The following is a 13,766-nucleotide window of genomic DNA, read 5'->3' as shown; positions in this document are numbered from 1 at the left end:
CAAGGCGATAATATGATATCACCATGTCATTACCACCTGAGAATAACCACTTGGGTGAGGTGCCTGAAGGTGTCTGGCAAGATGGAAAGATACATTAACAGAAGTCAGTATCTTCAGGAAAGAAAGGAAGAAGTTTGGAGGGAAATAAATACATTTGGAATAAAAATCAAAGCAAGGATGTAAGTCAAAATGCTGGCAATTACTCATTTATGTCAGTGCTCTATTTTGAAGCCTATTTAAATGTCTTGTATTTTGGTCCAATCTTGGATAAAATTATGACTTTTCTGAACAGTAATTGCCGTGGTTTCTTTAATCTCAGATATGCATAATCCACTTTAACTGCTGTTCATTTCCTCTCAAAAAGAAGGGAATACTACAAAACCATTTGGATTTAATTGAAACAGATGTTTTTTAAATAGGACCTTGTCTTCTTATTTCACTAACTAAACAGGATATGGGATATTTGACTAGCTGTGGGAACTGGGTTAAAAGTCCAAGTTTATTAAACAACAACAAGCATTCATATTGGGCTCTTCACGTACAGCAGAGCTGATTGTAACTAGGAAGACACGGCAGAAATGGGACGGCAGCAGAGTTAAAATTGCTGTGGTGAACTAATCATGGTCTGCTGCCATATTTCCTGGGGCCTTCAGATGGACAGCCCAGTTGCCTGCCCGAATCAGATGGGAGCCTTATTGATGTGCGCAAATCAGGGTCCTATAATATATATAGGATGCTGAGGTCATGCACACTCTGCCCAGGTGGTCAAGAAGAAGCGGCTCCACAAAGATAAGTGAAAAACATTTTTTATGGAGACTATTCCAATTCTCACCTGGCCTGTCTCCCATCTTCTACTCCCCATAAACTTGAGCTCATCCAAAACTCTGCTGCCCATGTCCTAACTCACACCAAGTCCTGTTCATCCATCACCCCTGTGCTCGTTGACTTAATTGGCTCCCAGTCTGACAACAGTTACAATTTAAAATTCTTATCCTTGTTTTCAAATCCCTCCATGGCCTTGCCCCTCTCTAACTCTGTAACCTCCTCCAGCCCCACAACCCTCTAAAATCTCTGCACTCCTCCAATTCTGGTATCTTGGGCATCCCCTGAATTTCATCAATCCACAATTGGCAGCTTTGCCTTCAGCTCTTGAATTTCCTCCCTAACCCTCTGCGCCTCACCACCTCTCCCTCAGATTGTCCTCTGAGGTTGCCCGACATTGCAAGTTGCAGCAGGAAGCCAGATGGGGACATGCAGCTCGCCAGCAGCATGGTAACGAGGCCCGTCCCTTAAATTGGACTGGGCTTCCCACTGGCAGCCTCAGGTGGTCTGCCAGCCAGCTGGCTGAAACTTATCTACCCTAGGAAGTCACCTCTGAATGCTAGAAATGGAGGGTGAGGATACTGTAGACACTGAGCATGGTGAGAGGTGGTAAAAGCTGAGAGTTTAGGAGGCGTGGTCAAAGAGAAAAGTATTAAGCAGGTTTTTAAAAGCAGTGAGGGACACAGTAAGTGGAGACAACTGGGTAGAGAGTTTCAGCGGGTGGGAGCTTAGTGGCTGAACCTCCAAGGGTGGAACAAAGAGAGTGAGGAATGAGGAGAAATCTTATTTTTAAGCAGTGCGGGATGAAAGAATAAGAGGAGATCACAAAGGCAGAGGGTGGGTTAAGGTCACAGTGATATTTTGAAATCATCCATGAAGCCCGAGGACCCAGTGGAATTTGGTGAGGACTGAAGGTGATGTGAATATGGGTAAGAGTGCAAATAGTGGTGTTTTGATGTGATGGGGCAAGTGTGATATTTATAGAATGTGTACACCATATGCAGAAACTGCAGTATATTATAAGGATACATGATATAGAAATCTCAATCAAAATGCATCGCAGAATCCATCAAATTTTGTTCAGTGCCGTATATCTTTGGTTGACAGCAGTGCTGTGAACTATCCAGCAGATGGGGCAATTGCACCCTTCCTAGCAAAGGGTTAAGCAAAGGCAAGCTTGCTGATGGCTGGGATAAATCAGTGAATCACTTTCAGTTCACAAAACAAGCAGTGCAGCTCAGAAATCACTAACTTTACGGCACTAATTGTGATGAGTAAATTTATGATTTGTATTACCGCTATAAATATTCTTTTGATCTTATTTTTTCCCCAACTGATTATCTGGCCATTTATCTCATTGCTATTTGTGGGAGCTCGCTGTATGCAAATTGGCTGCTGCTTTTTCTTCCATTACAATAGTGAGTGCACTGCAAAAATACAGGCACAACAGGCTGAATGGCCTCCTTCTATGCTGTATGTTCCTATGAAAGCGGTTTGGGGCATCCTGAGGTTGTGAAAGGCGCTGTATAAATGCAAGGTCTTTCTTTACTTATGTAATGAAGACCTTTGCTCATGCTGGGATCCCACAGATACAGGCAGCCCTCCCATGTCATGTCGAAGGGGCTAATCTTAATATGTGAGAGCTGACAGTGAAGCTATTCAACCATGATGGGGAGGAGAGGGCACCTTAGCTGAGCTTTGACCTGTCTGCACCTTACAGCCACACTTTCAAGCTATTGATGTGGAGGGGGGAAACCTGGCTGATTTCTGCCCCTCTCTAACCCAAAGGCACCGCGACCAATTGCAATGTCCTGACTTCTACACATCTTGATTTATATTGGCATGGAGTGTCCCGGGCCCGTACGAAGTTTCTACGGACTCAGGAAGGCATCGGAAAAGCCGGTTTTCAGCGCGCAATTTGTATGGGCAAGATTGGGCTATTTACCCATATCTTGCCCAGCAAATGTCCTCAAAAATCTTGCGCCTGAAAAAGCAGGCGCATAGTCTACTTTTACAGGCGCAAGTGTTTTAAAACACACAAAAACACTTGTAAAATAAAAGGATAAACACATAGTTTATTGTTAAAAACCCTCCCCACGATGGTAAGTTTATTTTTAACCGTAATTTGAAAAACTTTTTTCAAAACCGGGAAAATATTTTATTTTTATAAGACATAATAACCTCAATTTCAATTAATTTTTAAATATGTGTGGTCTGTTTTTTATTTTTTATTATTTTGTGTGATTGCTTTTGTTCCCATTAATAGCACTGAGAACTCGTAGATACGCGAGAACCTGTGAAATACTTACCTGATTGGCTGAGCAGTCACACGTGACTGCATCTTCTTCGTCGGGACCCTCTGGAAGAGAGCGCGCTTCGCAGCGCGGGAGGAGAAGGCCTCCCCATCGGAAATCAGGGTGCCTCCAGGTAAATTCGTAAAAAATATCCAGCGAGGAGGCAATTGCCCGTGGGAAGACCCCCACAAGAATTTCTGGGCCATAGTTTTAATATATGCTGGGTATTTTTGAGAACTTTGGAAATTCTGAATCCCAAATGTTATGTGTGTGTTCTATGCTATTGTTATCTAACTTGCCCTTTCTTTCACGACTTGTGTCAGTAAGTGGTTTTACTGCCGTTTTTATATTAGCAAGTAGTGTTACCTAACTCACAAATCCTATCGAGTTGTTTACAGAATGAAGCTCCCTCTGTAGGTCAGTGGGGAAATATGCTGGGCCTGAAATGACGGTGCTTCCCACAGTGATGCATAGCGTACGCTGCTGGAAGCCTTCAGAAGACCCTGCAAATTCCGGGTTTACACAAGCATGCACAAAATCCCAGAACTTGCGATTTGTCAAGTTTCTCTTGGACAGATCCACCGCATCCGCTACAAAATCACTTTCGCTGACACAGAATTGGGCTACTTGCTCAACCACGGCCCAGCAATTACCCACGAATCCCTTACGCCTGGTAAAAGCAGACATAAGGCCTTCTTTTACCAGCATAAGAGTTAAAATAAATGTTAAAATATTTTATAAAAAATGATTTAAACATACAGATACATTTAAAATTAGTTTAAAAGTATGGGGATTCCGTATGTAAATGGAATCCCCATAAGCATCAGACGAATCCCCTTTTTTTATTGGTTGGTCCGACCCACATGGTCCCAGGGACGCTTACGAACCGCATGTGCCCCTGGGACCCGTGAGCCTTTACGCAGGCGTATGCCTGTAGGCCCAGGACTGCAAGAGTCTGAAGCTCTGGAGAAACCAGCCAAGTCCGTATTTCCTTCTCAGTTCAGAAGCATATTTTTCTGGTATGCCTCCGACCGCAAATTCAGGGCCATTATGCGCAGTGTCATTGAAGCACGTAGACCAGGAAAAAGTTCCATCCCTGCCTTGTGTTTATTTAGCTCATTTCAGTCGATGGAGTCATTACAATCGGCCTTAATCTCCCTATTTTAAACCAGAGAAAGTGCAGCCACGGTTCTTGCTCCTGATTACCTCCTTCCTCCTCATTTGTCCTCAGAGACATGCATGATCTGGGTGCAAACCAGTTACGTGGCTTAAAAGATGGCGGAATTGTGGGCGTAAGCGAGTTACGCAGGTAACTATAATACAGCCAGGTTTCCTCAACCTTTTACATCTGTCCATGAAACAAATCATCGCCCACCAAAGTGGCCAGGCCCCCAGCTCTCAAATGCTCCTAATGTGCTTGTTCAGAGGGTGGGCGGGTTGGGAGGTCTCTCAGCATTATGACCGGATTTTCAAGTGCAGCAGGAAACAAACTCATTTTTCTGGTCTTTTAATTGCAATCTTTTGAGTGTTTATTTTAGGAAAATGTATCCTTACTGAGACCTGCTCTTTATTTTCCATTTTTTTTAATGTATTTTTATGGCGTAAGAATAAGTCGCATTAAAAATTGCTCCATTGCAGATTCTTACACATGCTATGCCAGACCTGTATGAATGATGGGTAAATGGGTTGAAACTGATAATACAAAGATGGGTGGGAAAGCAAATTGTGAGGAGGACACAAAAAATCTGCAAAGGGATATAGACAGGCTAAATGAGTGGGTAAATATTTGGCAGATGGAGTATAATGTGGGAAAATGTGAGGTTATCCACTTTGGCAGAAAAAATAGGAAAGCAAATTATAATTTAAATGGAGAAAAATTGCAAAGTGCTGCAGTACAGAGGGATCTGGGGATCCTTGTGCATGAAACATAAAAAGTTAGTATGCAGGTACAGCAAGTAATCAGGAAGGCAAATGGAATGTTGGCCTTTATTGCAAGGGGGATAGAATACAAAAGCAGAGAAGTCCTGCTACAACTGAACAGGGTATTGGTGAGGTCAAACCTAGAGTACTGCGTACAGTTTTGGTTTCCGTATTTAAAGAAGGATATACTTGCATTGGAGGCTGTTCAGAGAAGGTTCACTAGGTTGATTCCGGAGATGAAAGGGTTGACTAATGAAGATAGGTTGAGCCTAAACTCATTGGAGTTCAGAAGAACGAGAGGTGATCTTATCGAAACATATAAGATAATGAGGGGGTTCGACAAGGTAGATGCAGTGAGGTTTTTCCACTCATAGGGGAAACTAAAACTAGGGGACATAGTCTCGGAATAAGGGGCCGCCCATTTAAAACTGAGATGAGGAGACATTTCTTCTCTCAGAAGGTTGTAAATCTATGGAATTCTCTGCCCCAGAGAGCTGTGGAGGCTGGGTCATTGAATATATTTAAGGTGGAGATTGACAGATTTTTGAGCGATAAGGGAGTGAAGGATTATGGGGAACGGGCAGGGAAGTGGAGCTGAGTCCATGATCAGATCAGCCATGATCTTATTAAATGGCGGAGCAGGCTTGAGGGGCAGGTGGCCTACTCCTGCTTCTATTTCTTATGTTCTTATGTTAACTTAAATTTTCATACTTACAGGAGAAATATATGGTGTGGGTTTGTCGCTTTCCTTGAGCCTTGGTTGTTTACGCAGATTTACGTCCATTTTACATTTGGGTGTTTTTTCATGAGATTGGGAGGATACCTCGGCATAACTTGACATTGGCAAAATGGTCGCGACATTGGGTGCATTTTTTGGGTTTAACTTCCAAGTTGTGCCCAGGGAGGAAATTCCACATTTATATGTACTGATAGCTTTGAAACATATTGGGCTGGATTTTCCGCTCCTGTCTGCCTCTGATTTCGCCCCGGAGGTGCGGCAATTGTGGCGGTGAGCTCTTCCAGGTGGGCGGCCAGCTTTCAGCGCCCCGGCAGTGTTTCTCTGGACTGGTCTCGTCAGGGTGTGTGGCATTACCACCTGGAAGAGGAGAGACGGTGTGCAACGTCCCGGTTGCGACACCGGCTCGATTTTTGAGTCCCGCCTGACCCGTAGTACAGCGCGCCCCGATGGGACCACCTTTGAAAATGGGCGGTCCGGCCTATACCGGTTGCAGTGAGGTAAGTAGTGTCCACCTCAGGTAAGTGAGATTGTTTAATCTGTTATTTTTTTTGAGATTTATGTTTTGGTGGTGTGGGCTATGTATTGGGAATGTTTTTGGTGGGGTTTTTTTTCAGGCTTTTTATTTCATCCCAGGCCTCTCTCAGAGCGCTTCTAGGCCGACTGTTGAGCTCGGGAATTTTGCATGCTCAGCAGGCCTCGCGCCCTAAGAGAGATGAGCAACGCCCCCCTTAGTGCTCCGCCCCACACACAGGGACCAGCTGCCCAATTTTGCTGACTGAGGTGCAAACTGTTCCCGGTCGCAAACTTTACCGCCCCACTGCCATTACCGCCCTGAAATGAGTAAAGCTGAAAATCCCCAATATGTAGTGCAGATATGTTGATAGTTTCTGAACATCATGGTTTATTGCACAGTATGGTTTTCTTAAAATGTAAATGAATAGTGAATAGGGATCTCAAAGCTGAAGACTAACAGCAGGTGGTGCCACTGGCCAGGAAGTAAAATCTCTAAAGGAATGTTTCAAAGCACTTAAAGAAAAATCTGTGGTAAAAAAATACATTTGTTCCTTCTTTGCCACACAATCATGGAGATAGGGAGTATTTAATATTCTGCACTATTAAGGATCAAGATGCTATTGCAAAGCACTGGTCTGCGTCCATGATTCCTCAAATGCCAAGTTTGGAATTTTGCCTGCAGTATCAAGACACATTAGTGAAAAGAAGCTAGGCATATCACTGCAGGAAGGACGGAAATTTGGAGGTTGGGTCAGTGCAAAGCATTCTCACACCTAGGAATATCTGGGACCGAAAGAATTATTGCTAGAAAGAATGAGGAAAGTAATGTAAAAACATAAGAAAATTACAGAAATGAGGGCAGGCCATTCATTCCACTAAACCTGGTCCTGCCACAACACACACAGTCTATCCCATCATAGAATTAACTTCAGCAATTTAAAATCCTGATGGAGAGTTCTGTATGAATTATCCCTCATCCCCAAAGGCAAATTTAAGCATCTATTTATCCCAGCACCTCTGCTAATCATCCCTGGCTGATGCCTTCCATACAAAACAAGTTCATCAAGCTAGTACTATTTGGATAAATCCTCATCCTGTAGTTCTATTTTGATGTGCAGATCCCATTTAGGCACATCATTGGCCAACTAAATAAATAATATTAGCTTTGGTTATGGTTAGGGGTCAGTGCTGAACCAGTCCCAATATTTAACCAATTTTGGGCATTTTGACAGGGTCAAAATGGCAGGATTCTTTTTATAGAGAAATCAGGGTAGAGGGCCAAAGTCCATGGTACAGGACTTTGTTTGAATAGAGTCATTGTGAAGACAAGATAAATCAGGAATTAGTGATTAAATGATTCCAAATCTGGGTTTTAAAAGCCTGAAGATTGAAGGAGGTAGGAAACATTAAACAATGTAAGTATTTCCACACTTTAGAGGTTCCAAGAAGTCACAGGACTGATTTTAACTGCTGGCGGGGAACGGGTGAGTGACGAGCAGTACTGGCTGCCCGCCTCTTTTTGCCAGTGTGAGGCCCGAGCCATTTTGGAACCCGGTCCTCATTTACATTCTGTCGGCGAGCTGCTGGCACGAAATGGGTGGCCCCGCTACAGGAGGGCTGGAAATTGTCCAGCTTCCCACCCTGGGCTAACTGACAGCGGACGCCTGGGAGGGGGAAGAGGTGATCCTGCGAGATGACTCGGACAGGCTGACAGCAGCCCAGAGTCTTTTTGTGGGACCTGGCAGAACACTCCTGCTCATTACTAATAGGTGGAGCAAACACAGTCATGGGACCCTGATTTGCATATTGCAGGCAGGTGAACAGGTTCTGGCTGCGAATCTCAGGACCCTACTCAACCTGGCAGGGGCTGGACTGACATAGTAATGGAGGTGGAACGTGACCCAATGCAATTTTCAGGCCTCATATGTTCGACTAAGAGAAAGTACAATGAGCCTTTCGGAATGAGTCCCCAATTGGACACTTTTGTCAAGGAGCAACATTGTCAAGAAATTGCAACTCCTGATTTTCTATCCGTTAATTTAAATGGTAATAAAATCACAAGCTGTCCTATCAAGCACTGTTCCTTGCCTGATCGGGGAATCAACCCTTTTATTCCAACACAGTGAGGATGTAGGGGGTAGGAAGAGCTTGTAATATGGAACATTTGGAGGAAAATTCAGAGGAGCACTGATGATAATCATATGGCTTAAATAGAGAGAAAAAAAGGTTGTGATGGCGACAGAGAGAAGCTGGAGTTTATAGATGAAAGAGGGATTACTTATTAGCTGAGAAGCTTTTTCTTGTATCTCGTTCAGGAATGTGGGACGTGATAAAAGAGTTGCTCAGTTTCCAGAAGGGTACTCAAGTCTTAAAGGGCCATCTACAGAGAGCTAAGAGTTACTCAGGGCTAAACAGTGTCTGCAAGCTGGCTGTGGTACTACGCTTGGCAAACCAAGAAGATCAGGAGACTGACCACCTGGAATGCAGCAATCTTTGTTTTCAAAAAGATCATTTATACCATCAAATATGACGGCTCACCACCACCTATTCAAGGGCAATTAGAGATGGACAATAAATGCTGGCCTAGCCAGCGACGCCCACATCCCAGGAAGAATATAAAAATAAAAATGCTCGATGAAAAATGGGAAACCTACAGACCCAATATTTCAGAGGTTTGTATTTGCCTTCATGTTTGCTGAAATGCTGTTAGCTTGTATTGAACCAGACAGAAATTAGAACGGGTCTAAGTTCCTCATAGTCGACTTGCTGAGCGATATCAAAGGCACATTAATGAAAACACAATTTCGTGGTGTGTCATGCTAAATTAATATTGCCCTACAAAAGTATTGTTTGTTACTCACAGTAATTAGTACTGTAGCACTAATGTGATTTATTATTGTCTAATTACATTGCACAGCTGGACAACCGACCACAAGAAGCATAACATCAACCATTTAAATATTTTAGGTCTGCTGCGATATTTCTACACTGTATTGACAACAACAATTCAGGTTTGAATATTTGCCATTATTCCACAAATACTGTCAAAAGTGTGATTTGCAATCTGTGCATACATGGGTGGTCTGTAACGAAAACTAATAGCTGTCAACAGTCAGATTTTATTAGTAATCGGTGTTATCGAATGCTACTAAGGTGTTAAATGTTATGGAGCAGAAATTGAATTCACCGCTGCCCCATTTTACCGGGCACCATGTTGGCTCAGGCGATATTTAGTTGTCCAGGGTGCATGCTTGAAACACATATTAGGCTCCTTAAACATGAAAATCATTGTCCTATGCCAATTGTAGGACCCTGAATGTAGAATTCAGGTACCAAATGGGCGGAGTTAGCGCCCTGGATGCTCAGCCCAGTTGTACCAGGCGTTAAGCGGCCTAAACAGCGATCCTTAAAGGACCATTGGAGGCCACGCAAATTTTCAGTTGTTCCTCCTGTCCAAAAATCTCTGGCCTGCTGCCGGCACGATCAAGGTTCCCCACCAACACCCCTCCCCACCTCTGAAACTGCCTCAACCCCCAGGCCTGACTTGCCGACCTGGTTCAGCATAGGAGCCGGCCAATTTCCTGCCCTCCCAGACTGGTGAACTGCAGCGGGGTGCCCATTTAACGTCCTCAGATCACTGGTGACATTTAAATAAGGCCCAAAGCAGAATTAAACTTGGGCCTCAGGCCGGCTGAATCTGCGTCCATTTTGGGCACAAGTCAAATTCCTCGATCTATGTTTCATTCAGTGACCTGTACCAGAGCTCGAGTTCTACATTGCCACCTGATTAGTGTCAGCTGTGGCTCAGTGGGTACCACTCTCACCTCTGAGTCAGAAGACTTTTTTTATTTCAAAATATACTTTATTCATATAAAAATTTGCACAATACATTGGAAAGCAGTTCAGTACATTTGGATGCGGTCAGCAATTCCATACAATACATTTGGATGCTGACGGCAGTTCCGTTCAATACATTTGCTTGCTTTACATTTCGAGGTACAATTCAGTACAATCCAGGATACATTGTAATACAGTCATCAAATCACGTTACATGTGGCACTATACGGTACACGGAATGGGTGAGGGTACAGTTACATTTCTTTGCAACATACATCACTAAACAGAACTTGCATTATACATGGCACTACATAGGTGTTTTCAGATCATGGTGCTCTATGTACACAAAAAGTTTACAAGTACAGCCCGAGGGGAGTTTTATACTGATTCCAGCCGTGGTGGAAGGGCTTTAAACTGTGGCTCTTCCCCACCGTGCCTTTGCGGCGACTGCACCAATTTTTAGTGCGTCCCTCAGCACGTACTCCTGGATCTTGGATTGCACCAGTCTGCAACACGCAGACATGGACATCTTGCTCTGGAAGACCAGCAAGTTTCGGCAAGACCAAAATGCGTCTTTCACCGAGTTGATGGCCCTCCAGCAGCAGATGATGTCTGTCTCGGTGTGTGTCCCTGGGAACAGTCCGTAGAGGACAGAGTCCTGCGTTACGGAGCTGCTTGGGATGAACCTCGACAGCAACCACTGCATCTCCTTCCAGACCTGCCTTGCAAAGGGGCAATCCGAAGGAGATGGATGACAGTCTCGTCCGCACCACAGCCAACTCAGGGGCAGAGTGCCGTGTCTTTGAAACCCTGGCTGTGCATGAAGGATCTGACGGGTAAGGCCCTCCTCACCGCCAACCAAGCTACGTCTTGGTGCTTGTGTGAAAGCTCTGGCGATGAGACGTTCTGCCAAACGAGTTCAACAGTCTGCTCGGGGAACCACCTGACAGGGTCCACCCTCTCCTTCTTTCGTAGGGCGTCCAGGACCTTACGTGCCGACCACTGCCTTGTGGTCAAAGGGGTTTTTTCTGAAAAACTTTTCCACGAAGGACAGGTGGACAGCCATGGTCCAACTGGTGGGGGCGTTTTGCGAAAGCGTGGCCAGACCCATCCTTCGCAACACTGGGGACAGGTAGAACCTCAGCACGTAGTGACACTTGGTGTTTGCGTACCGGGAGTCGGTGCACAGCTTGATGCAGTCGCACACAAAGGTGGCCATTAGGATGAGGGCCACATTCGGAACATCTGAGTCACAAGATTGTGAGTTCAAGTCCCACTCCAGGGACTTAGGCACAAAGAAATCCAGGCTGACACTCTAGTGCAGTGCTGAGGGAGCACTGCACTGTCAGAGGTGCCGTCTTTTGGATGAGACGTTAAACTGAGGCCCTGTCTGCCCTCTCAAGTGGATGTAAAAGATCCCATGGCATTATTTTGAAGAAGAGCAGGTGAGTTATCCCGGTGTCCTGACCAGTGTTCATCCCTCAATCAACATAACAAAAAATCAGATTTTCTAGTTATTGTCACATTGCTGTTTGTGGAACCTTGCTGTGCGCAAATTAGCTGCTGCGTTTCCTACATCATCATCATCATCATAGCATTACAACAGTGACTACACTCCAAAAGTACTTCATTGGCTGTAAAGAGCTTTGAGACGTCCGGTGGTCGTGAAAGGTGCTGTATAAATCCAAGTCTTTCTTTCTTGTTTCTTCAAGTATAAGTTTAGATAAGCCTCTGACACACTTTATAAAGTTTTGGTAACAAGCACAAACTGGCCCATAATTTCAGCGTGCTTTTTTAAAAGAATTGCATTCCTCTCTGTTTCTCTTCTTTGTCTGGTCTCCCTGGGCCACCTACTAACTCTTGCTGAGAGACCACAGAGCTGTCCTGTGCCCATATCCTTGCTAATGCTGCTTTGAATTGGTGGTTTGCAGCTGTGTAGAAGCATCCATAGGACGACTCTTCCTCCCATTGTCTGTCTCTAGTAGTGCAGAAGCACCTGGCTTCTGCTCACTGCTTACCCACAATGACATGGCTAAGATCAGAAGCTCAGCAAAATGGGGGGATCAAAGCTGCCTCCCATCGTTCAATGGTATCATAGTTTTACATATTAATTTAAATTGCTTTTATATTGATTCCTTGTTTAGTGTGGATTCAAGGAGACTGGCATCCCCAATCCAGCTCTCACTGTTTACACTATTAAGACCAGTTCTCTTATCCTGGTGGCAGAATCATTGACCCATGAAAAACTAGTCTATGATTTTTGCAGGCAGGATAATGAGGTGGATTTTCGTACATGTCGTGATGCAGCTGTCAGGCGCCAGTCTCTCCTGGATCTGACCTAAAGGAGTGCCACGATAAAATTGGCTTAAATGTCATTTTAATAACAGTTGTAGGTGCCTCTAGCCCTCAGGCAAATACGTTGCCCCGTGTATAACTGAGCCATACAGGCACCCCAGATTTGATCCCTGTTCTGTGCTGAGTTAACCGCTCTCTGCCAAGGCAACATTTGGCCTCAGGACCTCAGACTAAGTAGGAGAAAAATCAGAGTGGATTCTTGCTCCTGATCACTAGGCAGTGGTGCACGCTGGAAATAGGGTGGGTGTGGATGTCAGATGACTAAAATCTGGCCTGGCTAAATGAAGGCCATGAGGAAGAGCAAGGGAGTTCTCTCCAGTGTTCTGACCAATATTTATCCCTCAACTAACATCAACAAAATAACCCAGGCTATCTGGTCATTATCACTTTGCTATTTATGGGACCTTGAGTTACATAAATTCGCTGCCAGGTTTCCTACATTACAACAACGAATATACTCCAAAATATTTCATTGGCTGTAAAATGCTTTAGGATGTTCTGAAGTAACTATTTATTTCATTATCTATTTATTTCATTATTTCATTAATTCATTCGGTCCATCCCTCCCTCTTCGTTCCTTTCTTTCTTTCTCTCCTTTCTACTTTCCTTCTTTCTTTCTTTCTCTCCTTCTTTCTTTCCTTCAGTTAAAGGGGAGAGCCGCTGTGAGCTCTGCAGCGACTTTAGTGGCGCCCACTGGGCCACCAGGGAGGGCTTCGGCCGGGTCAATGGTCCGGCACCCATGGGAGGGCGACGGTCTGCCTGTTGGCGGCCCAGCCGAACCCGTGGCCGCCATTGTCGGGTCAACTTCAAAGTCGCCGCCAATTAAAATAAAATGGCGGCCGCGGCGGAGAGCCCGCCCCTTTAAATTGCAGGCGTGCCACACAGCCACTGGCAGCTTCCCGTCGGGAAAAGGGGTCGCTGCTGGGTGGTAAGGGGTCAGCGGCCTGGGGACAATTTCGGATGGGTCGGACAATCCGCCTGCTCCCGGTCGGAAAGGCCTTACCGCCCCATTACTGCCTCTTTGAGATGGTAATGGATCTTAAAGAGTGGGGCAATTTTGGCTCCAGCATCTTTCGAAAGGGAGGGATAAAGATTAGGGAAAAATAGTACTCAGACTTTGAATTACTGTGTTACCAAATTACCATCCAAGTTAAACACCATCCTGACTTAGAAGTCATCATCATAGGCAGACCCTCGGAATCGAGGAAGATTTGCTTCCACTCCTGAAGTGAGTTCTTTGGTGGCTGAACAGTCCAATACGAGAGCCACAGACTCTGTCACAGGTG

Source organism: Pristiophorus japonicus, chromosome 9 (genome assembly GCF_044704955.1).
Source record: "Pristiophorus japonicus isolate sPriJap1 chromosome 9, sPriJap1.hap1, whole genome shotgun sequence".
In the NCBI taxonomy this organism is placed as follows: domain Eukaryota; kingdom Metazoa; phylum Chordata; class Chondrichthyes; family Pristiophoridae; genus Pristiophorus; species Pristiophorus japonicus.
This window is presented reverse-complemented; position numbering follows the sequence as displayed.